This window comes from Passer domesticus, chromosome 1 (genome assembly GCF_036417665.1).
Source record: "Passer domesticus isolate bPasDom1 chromosome 1, bPasDom1.hap1, whole genome shotgun sequence".
NCBI lineage: Eukaryota > Metazoa > Chordata > Aves > Passeriformes > Passeridae > Passer > Passer domesticus.
Window position 1 is genome coordinate 103,751,381 of NC_087474.1, and position 14,069 is coordinate 103,765,449.

At 37.8% G+C, this 14,069-nt stretch overlaps 1 long non-coding RNA gene across 1 annotated transcript in view; it reads left to right on the plus strand.

The window, feature by feature from the left end:
• LOC135307771 (uncharacterized) overlaps positions 1-14,069 on the plus strand; it is a 47,775-nt gene that overhangs the window by 11,026 nt on the left and 22,680 nt on the right. Inside the window, exon 6 of the long non-coding RNA XR_010368422.1 lies at positions 4,885-5,026. This is a non-coding gene — a long non-coding RNA (uncharacterized LOC135307771). The remainder of the gene's footprint in view (positions 1-4,884; positions 5,027-14,069) is intronic.

A 14,069-nucleotide genomic window follows, 5' to 3' on the forward strand; every position in this document is an offset into this window, starting at 1 on the left:
TTTATAATTTGATCTCTATAACATTTGTTTTTAAGAATCTCTAATCACTAATTAGAGATACTTTGTTTGAAAACTTGGCACCTCTTGAGCTTTTGAATTGCAGGCAGACAGTTTCTTAGAAATCATTATTAAAGGTGAGTAAAAAAATAGTTGGTACGTGAACCTGACAAAGAAGAAAATAGAGAAATGCCCAACTTGAAATTATTAATGAACAATAAATAGACAAATATTTGTTACCTTGACAGGTGTTAAGATAAAGAGGGACTTCTTTATCAGTTCAGATTAAGAAGGCATAAATATATGTGACTTGATCAAACTAAAATGATTCAAAATTCCTTTTGTACAAATAAGCTTGTTCGTTCTCATCTCTCTTGATACTAAGGTTACTGATTTGAATCATCAGTCCTTCAGCAAAGGGGCTTGTGGAAGCATTGATGAGACAGCCACTCCTGTAAGCAGTCCATGGGTATTCCATGGTTTACCCCACTTGGGTTTGAATTACCCACTATTACTGTGCTTGTGACTTCTGCAGTGACAAGCACATGTTTTGCTTGGAGGCTGTAAAGATCTCTTCAGTGAGCTTTTCTAGGCACTGTTTTCTTTCAGTATGTCCTCTGCCTAAGACAGGTCCTTCTCTAATGAAGAGAGGTCCTGTTTTCTTCTGTGGTTACGTTTAGCCCAACTTTGGTGCTCTGTGTTCCATTCTCTGTTCTCACCATTTGATTGCACGTTGGAGCAGAGCAGCAAAGAAAACAAAGATTTAGTATAAATTTCATAAATACCACTGTTTTAAAGAGAAATCTGATGACCATTGATGCAGCTGAGGAAAAACCCAGTCACAGATCTAACTTGGGTGAGACAGCAATGATTTATAAATTGTGCTGGCATAAACCCTGGAGTTGAAGCGCTAGTCCTACATTTAGTTTAGAAACATATTCAAAAACACTTTAAAACCTATTAGTAGTGATACTGACAATAGTTTTGTCTTAATCATCAGAGAAGTAATCTGATAATTTCAGACTTTAAAGGTAATTCACTTGATTAAAGTAAACTGCTTATCTTTTCCCTTCCCCTGTGCCCAGAGGAAAACAAATAGGCAATTAAATAAAGTATAATGAGAAATAATTCTTCTTGATTCTCCTTCTTTCCATCGAATTTGCTAAAAATTCCCCAAACTCTAATTCAGTTTGTGCCCATTGCCTGTGGTCCTGTCACTGGGCTCCACTGAGAAGAGTCTGGCTCCGTCTTCTTTGCAACCTCCTTTTAGGTGTCTGTATGCACTAATAAGACCTGTCACAGGAGTCCATGCCTCTAATACCATCCTCTGGGCCTGGCCATTTCAACCCACCTCTCTGTCTGCTTGTCCAGTCCATACTCCAACAGCTTGTCTGTGAGCACCTTACAGGAGACCTTTCTGTGGTCCAGATAGCCAATATCCACTGCTCTCTCTTCATCTACAAAACCAGTCATTTTATTGCAGAAGTTAATCAAATTGGTAAACCATGATTTCCCCTTAGGGGAAATTGCCCTGCTGACTAGTCCTGATGACTTTTTGTCCTTCATATATCTAGAAATATTTTCCAGAATTAGCATTTCTATCACCTTTACGATTTAGGTGAGGTCGACTTGTCTGTAGTTCCCTTAATTGTCCTTCTTGCCCTCCATAGCAATATGACAACTGGCTTTCCTGCAGTCTCTAGGTATTTCTTCAGTCAATATAATCAATAAGATTATAAAAAATGACCTTGCAATGACATCTGCCAGCTCCTTCAGCACATGTGGGTGCATCCCATTAGGACCCATGAACTTATGTGTGTATACTGGAAAACATATTTGAAAGGAACTGCTAAACCTCAGTTCTCACTTTCCCACTCTTGGCAGCCTCTGTACCCAGCCAGGGGCACAAAGCTGTTACTTACTACCTTTCCAAGGTCATCTCCTTCCAACTCCTTGCAGTGAGCAGGGAGGGTCATTTTTGACTAGATCAGGTTGCTTTATCCAACCTAACCTTGGATGTTTCTAGTGATGGGGCATTTACCACCTGTCTAGGCTACCTGCTCCAGTTTTCACCACCACCCTCACTGTAAAAAAACATCTTTCTTATATATAATATAAATAGACCCTCCTTCACTTTGAAACCATTATCCCTTGTCCTATTGCAAAAGGCCCTAATAAGTTTGTCCCCACAATTCACATCCTTAATAGAAGGTAAAAAAAGTCTGCAAAAATCAAAGCAACAAATACAGTTCTGTGAAAGGGAATATAGATATTACCCCAAAACATTACTTCAGTAATTACATATACATTTTTTTTTGCTGATACAGAAGTTTCTTATCTGAAACAGAAATTCAGGGGCACTGCAGCAGCAGCCAGACTTTATCTTGTAAGTTTGGAGATGCATGTTGCAAGAAAGAGCAGTATTAGCAGGAACACCGCACTGTGAGATCCATTTTAGCATGAAGCAGAACTGCAGACAGTGAGACAAGAATTTTAACATATCCCTCTGTGAAGTCACTTAGGGGAACTAAATGACAGTGTCATGGAAATGCTATTACAAGGAAACAACATCTCTGTGTTCAGACTGACCTTACAAAGCCTCTGTGCTTCAAACACCTGAACCAAAAATAACTATTGTTTGAAAATAGCACAGCAACTGGAAAGGTTACTCACAAGCTATTAACATCATTCCCCCAACTCCCCCACCATGTGTTGAAGAATATTATACAGAAATTTTGAAAATTACCTTGTTTCTATTCACTATGGTAGACAATGGATGGAATTTGAAATTTTTAGTTTATGTATTTTGGTGAAAAAAGGGAAGACATTTTAACTTAATTTATTCTTCTCTGGCTTTCCAAGACTTAATTAAAATCTTGTCATTTTAAGATGATAGGGCAAAAATTATGGAGTTTTGTAGACAAAATTTGTTATGCAATCTGAGAGGTGCTGTGAGCTAAAAATAAGCTTGGAAGTTGGGTCACTTGGGCACTATTCTTGCTGCCACTGAACTTGTACCTTTTACAGAATGGATTAGCTTTCACAGCAGGAGCTTGAGATCATCCTCTTTTAGCCAATGGTCAAGACTCTTGGGCAGTGAAAAGTATGAGCTTTGAATTCTCCATCCCTCAGGCTGAGCAGTAAATAGGATCTTTATCTCCCATAACCTGATGTAAAACTAAAATTTCCAAACCATTAATTGCTGCTTCATTGAGCAAAACAATTTCAAAAGGTAGGTTTGTTTTTTTAGTAACTTGAACCTTATGATATATCTGGGTTGAAACAATGAGCAATTTCAAGTCAGCTGTACTTTTGACAAATACACCACCCTGCCCCATAATATTTTATTTTTTGGAGGGAGGGAAGGGAGTGGTTTGGGGTTTTGTTTTGACAACTTCTGGTACCAATACCTTTCTGTCCTGATGCTAGACAAAAAAAAAAAAAAAAAAAAAAAGACATACCATTTTTTCTTTAAGGGACTGGCAGATGTCCAGATCCATGAGTAATACAGTCAGTGAGTCATGAGCTGAACAATTTCTATGGTTCCTTACCAAATACCTGTAATTCATGTGAATTCATAAGTGAGAAAAAGGCTATTGATTTTTTTCTACTGCATTAAAATAAGATGAGGAGTTAAAGACATTTTGTATACTTGGACATTAGTACTTGTAAAATAGCTGATGCAATAAGCCAGCATAGAAGCTGTATTTCTAGCAAAGTTACTACACTTGTCACTGTCATGGTCCTGAGAGTGGGGAGACCTGTAGGCTATGAAGAGCTCAGCCTCTGATCCTGTGGTCACCTGGGTCTCTCTCTGTTGCCCATCATGGGCTGTATCTCTGTCTCTCCATTGCTCTTCATAAAAAATTATTGAATCTCCAGAGATTTAGCTAAATGTTCTAAGTGGGTGCTTTGAGACTTTTTTTTTCTTAAAAAAATAATTACAGCATCTGATTTAGTTAAATGTTCATCTCTTTCTAAAATTATGCTCTTATAAGGAAAGATTGTCTTATATTTCCATATTCATGGAAATCAGATGCAGAACTCCTGTCATACTGATGAAACTTCAGCTTCAATATTTTTCCTAGCTCAACTCTGAAAATGTATCTCTATGTCTCTCTCTGCTACTGACTCCTCTTCCTCCCACAAATAGATCCAATTAGAAAAGCCATCATATTGATGTAGTATGGGCAGACATAGATTTGCAATGACAACAAAAGTATAAAAGAGCTGTCACTATTTTCAGCCCTTTTAAGAGGCAAAAATTGAAGCTGGTGGATGCTATTTGTAAGACTAAAAATGTAGCCCTCTGACAATAATTGGGATCCTTGGGATTCTACAAGAAGATAGGGGGATTATCTGCTACTTTAGTCATTGCAGGTATTCTGCTGAGCACATAACTGAAAACCAGAAAAAAAGCATTATCATTAGTTCTCAGCTCTCAGCAATCATCTCTTATCCAGCTTTTGTTTAATGCTCTTCTTATTTATTTGTCTGTGTGCTGTGTATGCAGTCAAATGACTGTAAGAGATACATTAAAAAATGCAGGGCTACAGTAGAAATTTGACCTTGCTATGCCTCATGATGGAAAATTCTAGTCACATACAGAGGATATTTCTGTAATTAGCAAACACAGGATATGATTTACCAGACAAAAATTACCTATAGTACATTTTAGTATTTTTTCTGGACTCCAGTGCTGGCTTTAGTTCCTCTCCCTCTCCCTCTCTCTCTCTCTCTCTCTCTTTAATCTCTTTCTCTTCTTTCACCATACCACTGATTCAAAATCTACAGCCATGTGTTTATACCAGAAGACAAGGAACTAGCTTATTCCAATTTCCATTCTGTGTGTATCATTTACTAATAAAACTCTATACCTTTTTGCAGACCCTGTGAGTTATGACATTCCTTTTCAACTGTGGGCATCTATGAATCCTCAGTACTCCCTTCCCCTTTAAGGTGGGACACCACAAGAACTCTGGAAGATTTTTATCTGGTGTTATTACTGGAATCAACATTAAAATGACAGGTACAGAAAGAGATTTATGACTCCTTATATATAAGTTGTTGTAGAGATTATAGAATTTATTCTGTAAACTGAACTGCTTAATAAAACAGCTACATCTTCACTGCTAAAGACAGTTTCCTTTGAGAAAGCCAACTGGAAACAGTTATCAAAGTATAAAATTCTAACTGAAGAAGAAATGGGGGTGACTTTTCATCTTAGTCTTGCTTTTTAAAATTCACGTATGTCTCCTTCCTGTTTTACCTGTGCTAAAAAAAGCCCCAACCCCTAAAACCTGTGGTATTTTTTATGTTTAAAAATTTGGGAAAATTCAGTTAAATTATAAAAGTAACTTACAGAAAAAATCTCTTACATATTAGTCAATATTCAACTGCTGACAAAATTTGAACCAACACTTAATGCTTTCATGTCATTTAAACCAAGGTGTTCCTCAGGCTTTCTATTTATGAACTAGGTCTAAGATCATTTGATCTTAGCTTATCTTTCAGGGTTTCAACTTTGTAAAAAATCACCTGTAAACATACTGGGCTGGTTTTGGCTGGAGTAGAGTTAAATTTTTCATAGTACCAACTATGGGACTATGTTTTAGATTTGTGCTGGAAACCAATGAGTCTTCTCACTTCTGTGTTTCCAACTCTATTCTCCCATCCTGCTGGAGGGAGTGAGTGAGCAGCTGGGTGGTGCTCAGTTGACAGCTGGGGCTAAACTGTGACACATCCTTAAATAGAACCTGCTTAAGAAATAAAATCTAGTAAAGCTGATAGAGCGTGACTTCTGTCTATAATAGTTTTTACACCTTGTCTTGATTGTCTATGAGTATTTTTTGGGTTTGTAATGTACATTGTCCATAATGGTTCATAGAAAAGCTACTTGGGAATGGAAAGAGGGCTGAATGGAGTAATTTTGTTTTATCACTTCTATCTATGAAGAAAATTAAGGCATGCCTCTCTGGTTTGGACCTCAATAACACAAAGAGGCTGAGAATGTGATATTTTCTGTGTGAATAGGGCTTGAGGATAAAAGACAACTATTGTGTTGCTAGAATTCAGAGTGGCCTGAGATGTAGAAGTGCTTTCCTTCACATGACATAATACTGAGACGTTCTTGCTCTAAAATAGTTTTACACTACTATTACTTTTGAAATTCTATTTTCTGTATTCCCCAATAATGTTTCTCTTTGTTCATCTTTGACATTACTGGCAAAATCTTTGCTTGCTAATTTGAAATAATATCTTCTGGAATAAAGGGACCCATTTCTGGAAGAGGGGTGATGAGGGATAGAAAGGTGGAGATTCAATGTTTTTATGTTTAAATGTTAATATTCTTTCTACTTGTATACACCTATATTTTTTTATAGCTAGCTCAGTTACTGAAATAACATATAAAATATTTAATCTAAATAAATTAATATGTTATTGAAGTAAAATAGCTCATGTCAATGTGTCTTAGGTTCAGCTGTTATTTTACTTGAATTGCCCTTCCTTTGACCCAGTTGATACTTAGACACAATAAAGCCAGATCATTCTACCTATTTAGTCTCCTTTTTTTGTCCAGCTCCTTTTGTGGATTTTTTTTTTGGTCTCTGTTTTCTGGCAGGTTTTTTCTTCTTTAGACATTCAGTCCAGTTCAGGTATTAAGTTTCTTTTATTATTATTATACCATTCACATTATTGCTAAATTTATATACATTTTACCATTCTGGTTAGTGCTAATGAGAAGGAGGGTGAAGCTCTTCTTCAAAAGCATGTGGTTCTCATTTATTCAGCCAAGTCCTCCATTGCCCCATATCCTCAGTAGACCATCCAGACATGAGAAGTCTGGTCTTGAAGTTTTCCTGCATTATTCATAGCCTCAAGTGGTTGGTTGTTCACATTGCAATTTACTATAATCAATTTTCTGGGTCCTACATATCAAAAAGACTTTTAATTATTAAATACAAGGTTATACACAGGCACATCTCCCAGAAGAATTTTAAACCTCACTAACTTATTTAAATTCCCTGGGAAGCTATGAGACCTATGAAAAGGATTAAGCAGTTCTTCCATTATCAGCATATATTACAAACACTTTTTTATTGTTTTCCCTTGAGTAATAACCCCTTCTCTAGCTGTGTTTTTCCAAAAAAGCAAGAGGTTCTCTCTGCTTTTCCTTTCTCCATTGGGTTTGTAAAATGCCAGGGTGCTGCCACTATCAGTCCAAAGCTGTGTAGGGGTCTCCATATTTCCTTTGCAGCTCTAACTGCACAGTTTGTTACTTGTAGAGCTCTAAGTTTTACTGTTCGACTCTTGAACTCAAGGCAGGCACCATTTTCTTTCCCTTGTGAAAGGAGGTGGCAGGAAAATGAATGCAATGCTTAGCCTGAGGGTGAGCTTTCTTTGCTTTAGGGCTGGTCTGGATTTCTGAACTTAGGTGTCAAAACCTGAGAGAGAACCATTCTTGCTGACCATTTATGACTCTCTGTGGTGAAACTAGAGGAAACAAAAGCGTCCACAAAAAAATAAATAAAATAAAAAAAATCCTTTGAATTATTGTTCTTCCTTGTTGACTTGCACTTTCCCATTGATGCTTTCTCATTTTTTCCTTAGTCACTTCCTTTTTACTTTACATACTCCATCTGACATCCGCTGTTCCTTCAGTTGCTTTCCAGCTTCTCTTGGGCAACCCCAAATTCAGCCCTGACTCCTGCATGAGAGACTCTGCTCAGTTCTGCTGAAGTGTAATGCACACAGGAGAGGGATATGTAAAGCTTTCAAGAAAGGCATGATCCTATTTGACCCTTGATCTCTTCTGCCAGAGAAGTGTTTTCCATATATGATTTCAGATTGCAAAGTATTCTCAAATACAACACAGCTATTGTATATGTTACCTTTAAAATCTTATGTGACATTTGACAGGCCTGAGTATCACCAGTCACCCACTGTAAAGTAACATCACCAAAAACTGCAGTCACTTTTCCTGCAGTTGGAGAAATCCAGCTGTGGTATTTAAGAGGAACAGCTCTCAGCTTAAAGCTGCCATCTCCCCTGCAGGAGCAGCTGCAGTAATATATATTCATTTTTCAGCTGCTCCAGTTTGGAGCTGTCAGTGTTTGTGTGGCTGTGCTGGCCTCTTATCAGGTGGCAGTGCCCTACAAGCTGGAGGCAACTGAGGCACTGGTGAGATCCCTTCTGCAATTTCTGCGAGGGACTGCTGGTAATTTGAAGAGAGGGAGCCATCGGGTTTAGACAGCTGCTGCAGCTGGAGCCTCCAGAACTTCCAGCGTGGAGTTTATAATTGGGATTTATGAAAGCAGGAGTCAGAGGTCAGTATTCATTCAAACCAATAATATTTGGTCATTCTTTTCTTGTGATTTTAGGATTAGTACAGATTTGTACATGTGACATACTGAAGAAACTTTAAATTTTTTCAATTCAAATTTCACCTTCCCATTATATATTATTGGATGCTTCAGCTGTTTTAATACTTTTTATTTAAGTTTCTGAATTTTTCACTATAGTTTTTAAATGAGTTTTCAGGCACATAAAATGCATATATATATATATGCAGATAAAAATGTATAAATACATAAAACTTTATCTGTACACAAAGGCAGATGAAAATACTTGTTTAAAACATAAGCAACATTGTAACTTGATTGCAGAAGTAGAGCAAAGGCTTGTTGGAATATTTGTAATTCCTTTTGCCCAGTGCAGATTATGTAAAATTGTGTTTCAAGGACTAACGGCGGAGTGATTAGCAGCAAAGTACAGTGTAGGGGGAGGTCATAGAGGTTGAGTTCCCTCCCAGAAACCACTCAGTCTTGAAGGAAGTCTAAATGAGTTGAGCACTAATGCTTCAAAATCTCTTGGCTGGCCACCTGTCTGGGAAAGAGTAAGAGCTGGTGCTTGTCTGAGATTGGCTTGAAAATGGAATTGAGAGCCAAGAGTGATGTCCTTAAAAAGAAGGGAAAATAAATGTTGAATCAGGGGCAAGGCAGAATTAAATTTATTTGCCTAAAATTCCACTTCCTTTAAAATACATTTTGGTTATGGAAAAAGTAAGATAGCAGTGGGTGTTGACAAAAACAACAACAACAACAACGAGCCAGCAAACACCCACACATCTTTAAAGCAAAGGAATCAAAAGGAGAGCAATGCTCACAGCAGATAAGAGTCAGGCAGTCCGCAGCATGAAGCAGTGGCTGGTTGTAGCACCTACTTTGGCTTGGCTCCCGGCGCAATCCCTCATGGTTTGGCTACATCAGAAGTGTAGCACCAGAGAAAATCCCTTGAAGTGCTGCTAGTGAGGTCATTCAAAGAGCAGTGAGCTTAGATATAAAAACGTGTGCTAGAGGAAAATAACCTCTAGAGCCATGCAGTAGGGTTTTGGAACTGTACCTGTGAGATTTAGGGGGACAAATCTCATGGATCCTTAATCTCTCATTTGTAGTTCTCTTAGCAGCATCAGTAAAGGTCTGTTTGCCTTGCTAGAGAAGAGTTCCTAAGGCAGAGCAAATTAAAAACGCTTCTGACAGGGCACTTTCAGAAAAACACACAATGCACTACCTCCCCGAACCTACTCAGCTAGTTTATTGGAAAGAGAAGAAAAACACAAAATCAAAACTAATGCAGTAACATTCCACAAGGGGTGGATCAGAGAGAATGGGATAACTGTGTGTGTGGTTGAACTTAAGCAATGACTTGCTGCCTGCAGAAGGAGGAATCTTGCTTGTGTTTCCTTTCCTCTCCCAATTTTGGAGTCCTACCCCTACAAGACACAGGAACCTCAGAGGTTCCTTTTGAGATGTGGTCTGACTCATTAAGATGCTAAAAAACACTTCTGGGTTTTTAAAAGTAGTTTTTAGGTATTGCAATAAGCCAAATTATCTTGGAGGAAGGAGGGGAGAAAGATTCATGGGCTGGACCAGATGACCTCCAAAGGTCCCTTCCAAGTTTTCTGATTCTTCCAGAAGAGAATTTGATGCAGAAGGGGGGTGATCAGTTGTAAGGATGTGAGCCAAAAATTGTGGAGGAGAGGAGATAGAGAAGGACTTTTCCATTCAGCAGCAGTTAACTGATATTTGGGCTTCTCCTGTTTTTTGAAACTATACTTAATGTGTATCCTGACACCTCTTTACTCTTCCAGTTCCTTGTCTTGGTTTGTATAACTGTCAGCTGAGACTGGAGGCTCTTCACAGCACAGATATTCCTACTCAGTCTCTCTGAAAATCACGGTGGCATGATTTTCTGTGTTTGCTGGGCTTTTTTTTTTTTTTTGGTTTGTTTGTTTGGCTTTTTTTTTTTTTTTTTTTTTTTTTTTTTTTTTTTTTTTTGTAGGGTGTTGTTCAAACTTGCCTATTTTGGCCAGCTGATGCCCTTTGAAAGAGTTGATATTTTGATGCAATATTTTTTTATTCCTTATATATAGCTGTTAAATATTTCCTCATAGCTTCTGCATCTCAGCAGACAAAGATAATAATTTGGTCTCTGAGCCTTTTCCAGTCTGCAATGGTTGGCACAGAGCTGACCTCTATACAACGTCCGTTTTCTCTTGGGTAGTTGAATTGAATAAGACTGAATTTCAAAGGGAATATGTTCACTTCCTTTTCCTCTCCCACCTTCAAAATTGTGCTGCCAGTGTTTTACTATAAATGCCTTCAGATTGGCAAGGTGACCTGCCTCACTTTCATCTAGTCACTTTAACCCAATGCCCTTTGTTAGGTTTGACAATTGTATGGTACTTGAGGAGAAGGCACACTGCATAATACATGGCACACACTTATGATCTGTTATTCCTTGCATGCTCTAAAAATTTTGCTGATTTTTGAGACTCTGTGATATCTTTACTACAGTGAGCAGTGAGTTTCCTGGCATTTTGCATTTTCCTGCTCCATAGTAAGATATTTTAGGTACAGAATTAATAACTACACTAAAAGCCTACCTGTCTAATAACTGCCCTGCCCTACTTTGAGGAATGAAAGCCATTATAGTGCAAATCATGGCTCATTTCTCTTGCCAGCCTCCCCAATGCTCCTCCCAGGCCCACGCCTTTTTAAAAGGTTAGAGAGAAGGTGTTCAGAAAGGAGTAATGCTTTCATCCTTTCCTTATATACTTAAGGAATAAGGACTGTGGGATATGAAGAGGAACCTCAACTGAGGTTGGCATTCTATCTGTGAACACAGATATCTGCGAACACCTTACATTTTGGGTGTATCCTTTTCCTACAAAGGTACATTTCCTATATTCATAGAGGTAAGAGCAAAGCAACAGGAGTGCATCAAGTCTTTCGCAGAGATGATATCAGTGATGATGTGCTGTTGTATCCTAATCCCTTGCCTTTCTTTATGCCCTTCCTTTGGTGCTAGTGTGCTAAAATCAGAGAAAATTTTGATTGATTGATTTTAACTGCTCCTTCCTACAGAAACAAAGAATAAAAGAAAAGTCCCCTGGAGTATGAATGAGTACAAGTTAGAAAACTGGTGACCTGAGACAGCATGCACAGCATGAAATACTTTTTTCAAGTATGCATACTACTGTTCTTATTTTACGTTTTATAGCAGTGATGTCTCTAAAGGCTTGCAAAAACATTAAGAGCTGACTAGAAGAAAAGCAAAGGAAATTCTAATTTCTCCTCTGTTCTCAGTCATCTACAGGACTGCATGGGTAGTGCTGAGACCCTTATGATCATAACAAAATGGGATAATGTGTAAACCAATATACAATTACAGCTGAAGGCATACTTTTTTAAGAGAATAAAAATAATCTATTTGTATAGTTACTTGCATACCATCACTTAGCACTCTTGTGCATTTCATTAACGTGACATTTACACAAAGTTTCCACTCAAAGCTATGATCATATCACAAACTCAGGAGCTGAACTGTGTATTAAGGCAGCAAAAAGTGATATGGAGCAGATGGACTCTCAGATGTTCCCTGAGCCACAAGTCTGCCTTGAGTCCTTAACACACAAGGAGCTTATTAGAGTTAAGTGATGGGTGTAAGATGCAGAGAGCTGGGGTCGCATGAGAGGAAAGTTAAATATCTGTTGGGGAAGAGAGAGGTGGGAAAGCACTCTCCATAGGGGTGCTTCCAAAACATCCTTGTTAAATATTTATACTGCCTAAAGGTGAATCTATAAAACAGTGGAAAACTGACTGCTGTATGCCTAGCTTTGCAGCCAACAGCTTTTTCTGGTTAAAGCAGCTGATGATTGCAGTGGGAGCAGTGTGGGCTTCTAAATATAAGCCTGTGGAAATGTTTGGATAATATGAGGCAAGAGTCAGGAGGAAGCCCATGAGATTGAATCCTTGCTAAAGTTTTGTCCAAAAAAACAGTTCAAAATGAGCCTGGTTACATCCCCAGGTAGCAGCCAGTCCTTCCAGTAGCTGCGGTGTCTGATTGCATAAGCATGAGTGGCTGGAGAAACTGTTCACAGGACTACAGCACACACTTGGGGGAAAATTTTTTTCAAACATACAAATAAACTTTAAACAAAACAAGATTAATAAAGGAGGATTATTAAAGGGAAAAAAATTCATCGACAAAATGGAACAAAAAACCACCAAGTATAAATGCTGCAATAGTTCTTATATGTGCTCATTTGTTGCTAGAAGAACAACTATATATCAGAGCATGCTAATAGCAGACAGGTAATTGTCTCCTGCCATACGCTGATGCATATACAATAAGTAAAACTTGGAGATTTTGTAGTTGTTTGTTTTTAAATGACTTTGTTCTGTTCCAGTCAGTCAATGAATAATGTGTGCTGTTTAAGGGAAGGTGTACTGAATACGATGTAAGGTAAGCCACAAATTACTTTTACAAAAGCAACAGCTCACATTCCTAGAGCAAATTGCACTTCTGTCCCTAGGCCTCGGAATTTTGTTGGGTAGGCACGTCCCAGCACCTGCTCTACCTACCCATAAGAACCACAAGGATGCAGCCCCAAGGGGAATGGACTATGTGGCACCTTATTAGTTCTAGCAGATTCCATACTTCCAGAATATTAGGCAGATTCAAGTATGTTGTGGTGTCTTAAAAATTTGGTAGTAACTATTTAGATGAGGAGTAACTTATGACACTAACAACTTTATTTCTGTAATGAAAAAAAAACAAACAACTGAAAGGAATTTTAAATGTGGCATAAGTGTTAATTAGATGTTACACATAATTTTTAGGTATAATGCTCATTTGATTTAAAAAAAAAAAAGCTTGCTGGAATAGGATAAAGGTGTTTTGAGCAGCTCAGAACTCTTCCTAGAAATCATTGTAAAAACAACTTCAGGAGGCATGCAGCCTTCTTAGAAACTACATGAGAGCTCTGATGAATTAACATTGTCTTTTGCTGTGACAGAAAGACTTGTAAATGGTATTCAGAAGAATGATAAGGGTAATAGAAGTAGGTCAGCTTGGCAAATAAATAGCCTGACTTACCCACAGGCCTTGATTTGCTGGCACTTTGAGATTCCAGGCCAGCTATGTTCCAAATCTGCTCATCCCATATCGTATTTAATCCATACCATTTTTTGTGGCTTGTCAAAGATTTATTTGATATACTGTGCGTATAAAAACTAATATTCCAGTGCTGAATTTTTTAGTGGCTAGTTTAACTTGATTCAATGTGACATTCCCATGTGTAATGACATCTTAGCTACCAGTTTCACATCATTAATTATGATATTGCTCTGTACTGTGACAAGAGGCCTAAATTAAAACTTGTTTCAAAATATATAAACTGACATTTTTGCAGGGTCATTTATTTCATGAAGTAATAGATATTGCAGGGATGAAGGAAATATCACCCCAAATTCTGTGTTTTCCTAACAATCTTTATGGAGCAATAGCTGTTGGATAAACAGAAACAAAATTGATGTGAGGACCTTTTTTCTTTTTCCTGTTCACCCCAAGCCAATGTTTCAAAAGCATCAGAGTTGTAAAAAGATTTTATACCTTTCATTGAAGAATTCTACTGAATGTGACCTTATATTATCCATTTAAGCATATGGCTATAAAGGGTGTTCCAAGAGTTTTTCAGCAGGAATTTAAGCAGATGCAGGCTTAGGAAT